Below are 6,603 nucleotides of genomic sequence, written 5' to 3'. Positions count from 1 at the left end.
TGGCAGCCTCCAGGAACCCAAGGAGCAATGGGAAAGATGAAACCACAGAGGACTAAAGACTTGACCCTCTTCTGATTTTCTGGCACCACAAAAAGCCCTGGACTCTTCAATGATTTCATGCAAAAATGTAGGAGAAAAAAATAACCAAGATTTAATCCCTGCCCTTACAACATGTCATAGACTGAGAAGATTCCATTTAATTTATAGAAATAGGTGTGAGCGGATGGTATAGCAGTTCTGTCACTGGATTCCCACATGATCAATCACAGTTTGAGTCCTGGACCCAGTGGCTTGAAACTCGCACTAGGCACATGTGCATGCGTGCCAAAGATCCTGGGAGGAGAATGGAGAAGGGATTGTGGTATGGTCATTCCCCCTCGGTGGTGATTTCTGACTTTGCATCTCACTGTCTTTCTCTCTCTCTCTCTCATGAGTACACATGACCTAAGGCAGAAACTTCTAAAAAAAAAGAAATAAGGAACAGGACATAGCATGTTTGTACTGGTTTTCTAGAGCTGCTATGACAAAATGCCCCAGACTGGATGGCTTAATAACAGAAATTTATTTCTCACGGTTCTGGAAGAACAAGATCATGCTGATGGCAAAGTAGGCTTGTAGGTAGCTGTCATCTTTCTGTGTGCTTGCTTACATGACTTCTGTGCACACGCAGAGATAGGGAGGAGGGAGGGGAAGGGGACAGGAAGAGAGGGGGCCGAGGGAGGGGAAAAGAGTGAAGTCAAGTGCATGTTCTCTTTTGTTTTTAAGAATCACTTAATTTTATTTAGTATCTTTTAAAATTTGACCAGAATGAGAGAGAGAGGGAAAGTGAGAAAGCAAGCTACCAGGTCCAGGACTCGAACCATGGTCAGCCACGTGGAAATTCAGCACCTCAACCACCATGCCACCTGCCAGTCTCACATGCTCTCTTATAAGGACATTAATCTCAATAGATGGGACCCCGACATGTGACCTTTTTTAACCTTAATTGCTTTTCTTAAAGGCATTATCTATGAATATTGTCACATTGAGAGTTAGGGCTTTAACATGAATTTGAGGAGGGAGGGACACAATTCAGTCCATAGCATTGACCTTAGTGATGTGGACTAAAACTCATACCTGCTATACTCATTTATATCCCTGATCTAATGAGTAGAAATGGAAGATGTCAAACTTCTGGTCTGATTCAATGTGAGGACACAAAAAGGTACCCTTAATTTCAAATGACCTCTTCTATTGACCTTCTACTGGCCCCCAAATCCAATTATCAGAATTATTCCTTTAAGTGAAGGTTTGCCTCACTCAAAAGTCCAGGTGAAACTACACATTCATTTAATAAAAGAGCTGCACTTTATCCTAACTGCAGAGGAAACCTCCTAGGAGGTCTAGAGGGCATAACCCAATGTGAGCCAGACAGAAAATAGGACTTTTAAGCTAAGAGCATGGACTTCCACGTACTCAGCTCTGTGACCTTCGACAAGCCATTTAACCTCCTGTGCCAAAGTTTTCCTATCCATAAAATAGGGATAAATATAGTAATCCACCCCTTAGGGTAGTTATGAAGATTAAAGTAATTATTATGTATGAAGTAAGCACTTAGGGTAGAACCCAGAACATAGTAAACTTGATAGGTGCTACCTATGATTTTTATCTTACAGATTTAAGGAGATTTGGCATACTACTCCAGAATATATTCAAATTAGTTGCCACAAAGAAAAAGTGACAGGGCCAGCAGGTGGTGTAGAGGTTAAGGCGGCTGGATCCCACATGCTAACTGTGTAGTTAGAGTCCTGGACCCAGTGGCTTGAAGATCACACCAGATGTGTGAGCATGGAAGCCCAAAATCCTGAGAGAAGAATGAAGGAGAAGAAATTGCATGGCTTGGCCATCCTGGCCTTGTGTGGGGTAAGGGAGGGGTGTGATTTCTCTCTCTCTCTTTCCCCCCAGCAAGTGTATGTGCGCTGTAGTAAATAAATAATAAAAGGGGGGGAGGAGTGATAGTGCAGAAAAGGTATACATACCCCATGCCACACTGCCATGTGCAGAGTCCAATTTGAAAAGCATGAAGCCAAGGACAACCTTGGGAGACAGAGGAAAAGACACTAAGGAACAGTAGGTAAAGGAAGGAGAGTTGAGAAAAATCTGGATCTTAGAATGTTGTCCAGTGAGGTCTAGTCTAGATAAAACAACTAGGGTAAGGTGGAGGCAGTGCAAGGGCACTAGGCTCCTGAATAGAGGAATAGGTAGAGGGTGCTGTAGACCTTTCTTGGGAATCTGAGTTTCTGGGTTTCTCTGGAACAGCTTTGAGCGGTCCCAACCCAGACCTGCTGTGCTCCAAACAGTGGCACAAACTTTGCCTAAAATATCCAGAATACTAGGGAGTTTGCAACAAAAAAGAACTGCTTTCTCTTTCCTAAACAAAGCAATGGGATGCAGCAAAAACAGCTGAGATATTCTCGTCCTTCATTCAGAAACAACAAAGGAAATTATCCTTAAGAGACACAAACCCATGTACAATAGACTAATGGGCAAAATATTTGCCAGGCAGTAGGCCCTTTACTTGGCATGCAAATAAGTTGAATCAAAAGGAAGAAAGAATCAAAAACAGCTGTTCTGTTTTCTTTCTCCCTGTGTTGACCAGGAAGAAAGGATTTTTCAAGTGGTTAAAAAAAAATAATAAATGACTCTACAGCTATATAGCTCCTCTGCAGAGGCAGCCTCCACATTTAGATTTCTTATTGTTCCACCGTCCTGAATACATGTAATTATTCTAGGTCTGGTATTATCTGTTCCGCACAAACAGCAGAGTATCTTTCTGAACTTTTGTCCTATACCACAAGGACCTACCAAAAATAAAATCCACAGAATAGCAGGAAGTGAAGGGATGCTTCCACATCTAGTGCAAAATATGGGGAGGGGAGGCTCTGCCTCTGCTATGCACACGGGCGCATGCATGCACACACAACAGTCCTCAAGAGTTATGTACTTCCCTCAAGACTGAAGAAAGGAACATAATTACAGATCCTCAGACAGATTCTACTGCATCATGCTTGGGCTGTACTGGAGGGATGTAGTTGCCACCCACACACAGCCTGGAAAGCAACCGACTTGCCTTAGAACTGCCTTGCGAGCCATATGTGCATCGGCTGCAAAGCCAACTATGATTTCCTCCTGGGCACATGGTTCAATATATGTTTTTGCACAGGCAGGCGTGGACGTGAAAGTCATTTTTCAAGAACTCAGCTCCTCAGATATACATATTTATACACACAGCAGTGCTACAGAACTTTCTATTGAGAGGGGGACATCTTGTGGATTATCTCAGAATTGAGCATTTCTGGAAGGCAGGCCAGTAACAGGAACAGCACCACCAATGACGATGACTACAGCAGCAGCCCTTCTTTAAGCATTTCTATGTGCTAGGCACAGTACTAGAAACATTCCATCGATTATCTTTTTTTTTTTTTAGAAGTTTTTGCTATAGGGCACATGCACTCGCCAGACAGAGAGAGAGACACAGAAAGACAGAAAGCGAGAAATCACCCCCTAGGGGGGATGGCCACACCACAATCCCTTCTCCTCCATTCTCCTCTTGGGATCTTGGGCACGCACGCACACGTGCCCGGCATGAGTTTAAGCCACCGGGTCCGGGACACGAACCGTGGTCGACTACGTGGGAGTCCAGTGACACAGCCATTACGCTAACTGCTGGTCCCACCATCGATTATCTCTTAATCTTCAGAGTAACCCTGAGAAGTAGGAGTGATCTTCTTCCTCATTATGCAGATAGAGAAACTGAATCTCAGAGAGATGAAATAATTTACCCAAAGTCTCACATCTGGCGAGTAGAAGAGTCAGGATTCAAGTTCAGGTTTACTGGCTTGAAAGTGAACCTGCCTTCCTGATGGTATAACACCCTGCATACACTTAGCAGTCGTATGTGGACTGGAAAAGCCGAGTTCCTCAGTCACGAGCGTGGCTCTGGCACCACACTGCTTGAGTTTGATTCTAGCTCTACTGAGTGTTGTTGACAGAAGACATATCCAGATGACCCTGCTGGCTCATTTCCTCCTCCCTTTTGGTAGTTTAGCAGAAAGCTGGCTTGGTTGCACTGAGCCTGTCTTCAGAAAGAAAAGGCCTTGGGAACCAGCAGTTAGCGTAATGGCTTTGTCACTGGACTCCCACGTAGTCGACCGCGGTTCATGTCCCGGACCCGGTGGCTTAAAACTCACGCCAGGCATGTGTGTGTATGTGCCCAAGATCCCGAGAGGAGAATGGAGGAGAAGGGATTGCGGCGTGACCATCCCCCCTGAGAGGTGATTTCTCGCTTTCTGTCTCTCTGTCTCTCTCTGTCTGTCTGGCGAGCACACGCGCCCTATAGTGAAAACCTCTCAAAAAAAAAAGAAAGAAAGAAAGAAAAGGCCTTTGGCTAATGTCACCATTCCTAGTAGGCAAGGCTTGTTCCCAAGGTCTTCAGTATGCAGATCCTGGCCCTCCATATGCCTGTTCCCTAATGTGGTCCCTAGGATGGGAAACCCCAGTTTACGTTTCCATCACTTAAAAAAAAAAAGAAAGAAAAACAGATATCAGGACCGGGAAGTAGTATGGTAGTTAAGGCGCTGAACTCCCACATGGCGAACCACAGTTCAAATCCCAGACCTGGCAGCTTGCTTTCTCACTTTCCCTCTCTCTGTTTCTTTCTGGTGAGTGTGCATACCCTATAGCAATTTTTTTAAAATAATAATAATAAATAAAATTAAATAATTATTTTTTACAAAAACAGGTATCCCATACCCGCTCTTGGTTAATCTCTAAATATGAGGGGGCATTTCCTAGTTCATGGAAAAATGGGATCAAAATATTAGTTTATTGGCACGAACAGATAACATAATGGTTATGTCACTGGACTCCCATGTAGTCGACCACAGTTTGAGTCCCAGACTCAGTGGCATAAAACTCACACCGGATACATGTACATGCATGCCCAAAATCCCAAGAGGAGAAAGGAGGAGAAAGGATTGTGGTGTGGCCATCCCCCTGGGAAGTGATTTCTCACTCTCTCTCTCTCTCTTTTTTTCTCTCTCTCCCTCTGTCTTTCCTGTGAGCCCACACCCTATAACAAAAATCTCTCTAAAAAAGAAAAAAGAAAAAAAAAAGCATTCATTTATTTTGGTGCAAAAAGTGTTGAGCCATGCATATTTTTTTTCATAATATGCATTTGTCATGACCTTTTTGAAGATCTCTCATATGCAATGCAAGTTGGGGACAGATTTCACTCTTGCTCATGGAGTGCTCTCTGTCCCAAGTCTAATGTGCTGGCCCAGGCAGCCCCCACCCCTGCTGGAACCTTAGCCACATATTCACAGAGCATCTTTGCTGGCCTGAGCTATGGTGTAATGAGAGCTCTGGAGATGGCATGCACTCTGTCACTAGGTTCTTTGTAAATACCACCCACACAGCAACTCTACACTACATCTGCATACCACATTACTGTGGTACCACTAGTATATGTCCATGACCCCCTGCACAACAGGCCTTTTCTTATTTCTTTTTTTTTTTTAAATTTTTGTAAGGCATGTGCACTTGCTAGAGAAAGAGAGAGAAAGTAAGAAAGCATCCCCCAGGAAAGGTGGCCAGGCCATAATCTTTTCTCCTCCATTTCTCCTTTCAGGATCGTGGGCACACTTGTATACATGCCTGCACTTGGCATATTTTTCAAGTTGCTGGGTCTGGAACTCAAATTGTGCAGTTTGCCATGTGGCATCCAGCTGCCTTAACCACCCCACAACTGGTTGACCCACAACAGACCTTAAACACATTTTTCTGGTCTCCTCATCTGTAAAAGGGGTAAGAGAAGTTTTCACATTGTAAGGGTTGTGAAGTGAACAAAAAAGTAAATGGATCTCGGGGCCAGCAGGTGGTGAGGTAGTTAAGGAACTGGACTCCCACATGGCTGACCGCAGTTCAACTCCTGAACCCAATGGCTTGAAAACTGCACTGGGCACATGTCTATTCATGTCCAAAATCCCAGGAGGAAAACAGAGAAGAAATTGTGGCATGGTCATCCCCTTTACGGGGTGGTTTCTCACTTTACCTCTCACTGTCTCTCTCTGGCAAGTGTGTGTGCACTTCGGCAAAAACCTAAAATACATATATAGATATAGATATCTTATATATACACAGAACTTAACCCAGCTGGTGATATAGTAGGTATCATGCTGGACTGCATTGTAGGAAGTTACATGGTCAATGTTGGGCTTGGATCCCTGGGTTGGCCTGAAAACATGCCAGGAGTGTGAAACTGTGCCCACGATCCTGAGGAAGCTATAGGGTTAGGAAAAGGAAATTATGATATGAGAAGACCCTATTCAGGGTATACTCCTCTCTCTCTCCCCTTTCCCCTCCCGCTCCCTCCCTCTTTCTCTGTCTCTCTCCTTCTCTCTCTCTCCTCTCAGACGTGAACTCTTTATCATGAATAAAATTAATAAACTTGGGCCAGCCAGTAGCATGGTGGTTAAGGCGGCTGGATTCCACATGGCTGACTATGTAGTTCAAGTACCAGACATGGCAGCTTTTTTTTTTTTTTGAGAGATTTTCGCTATAGGG

Source organism: Tupaia chinensis, unplaced genomic scaffold (genome assembly GCF_000334495.1).
Source record: "Tupaia chinensis unplaced genomic scaffold, TupChi_1.0 Scaffold147010_1, whole genome shotgun sequence".
Classification (NCBI taxonomy): domain Eukaryota; kingdom Metazoa; phylum Chordata; class Mammalia; order Scandentia; family Tupaiidae; genus Tupaia; species Tupaia belangeri.
Note: the sequence above shows the minus strand (reverse complement) of the source record.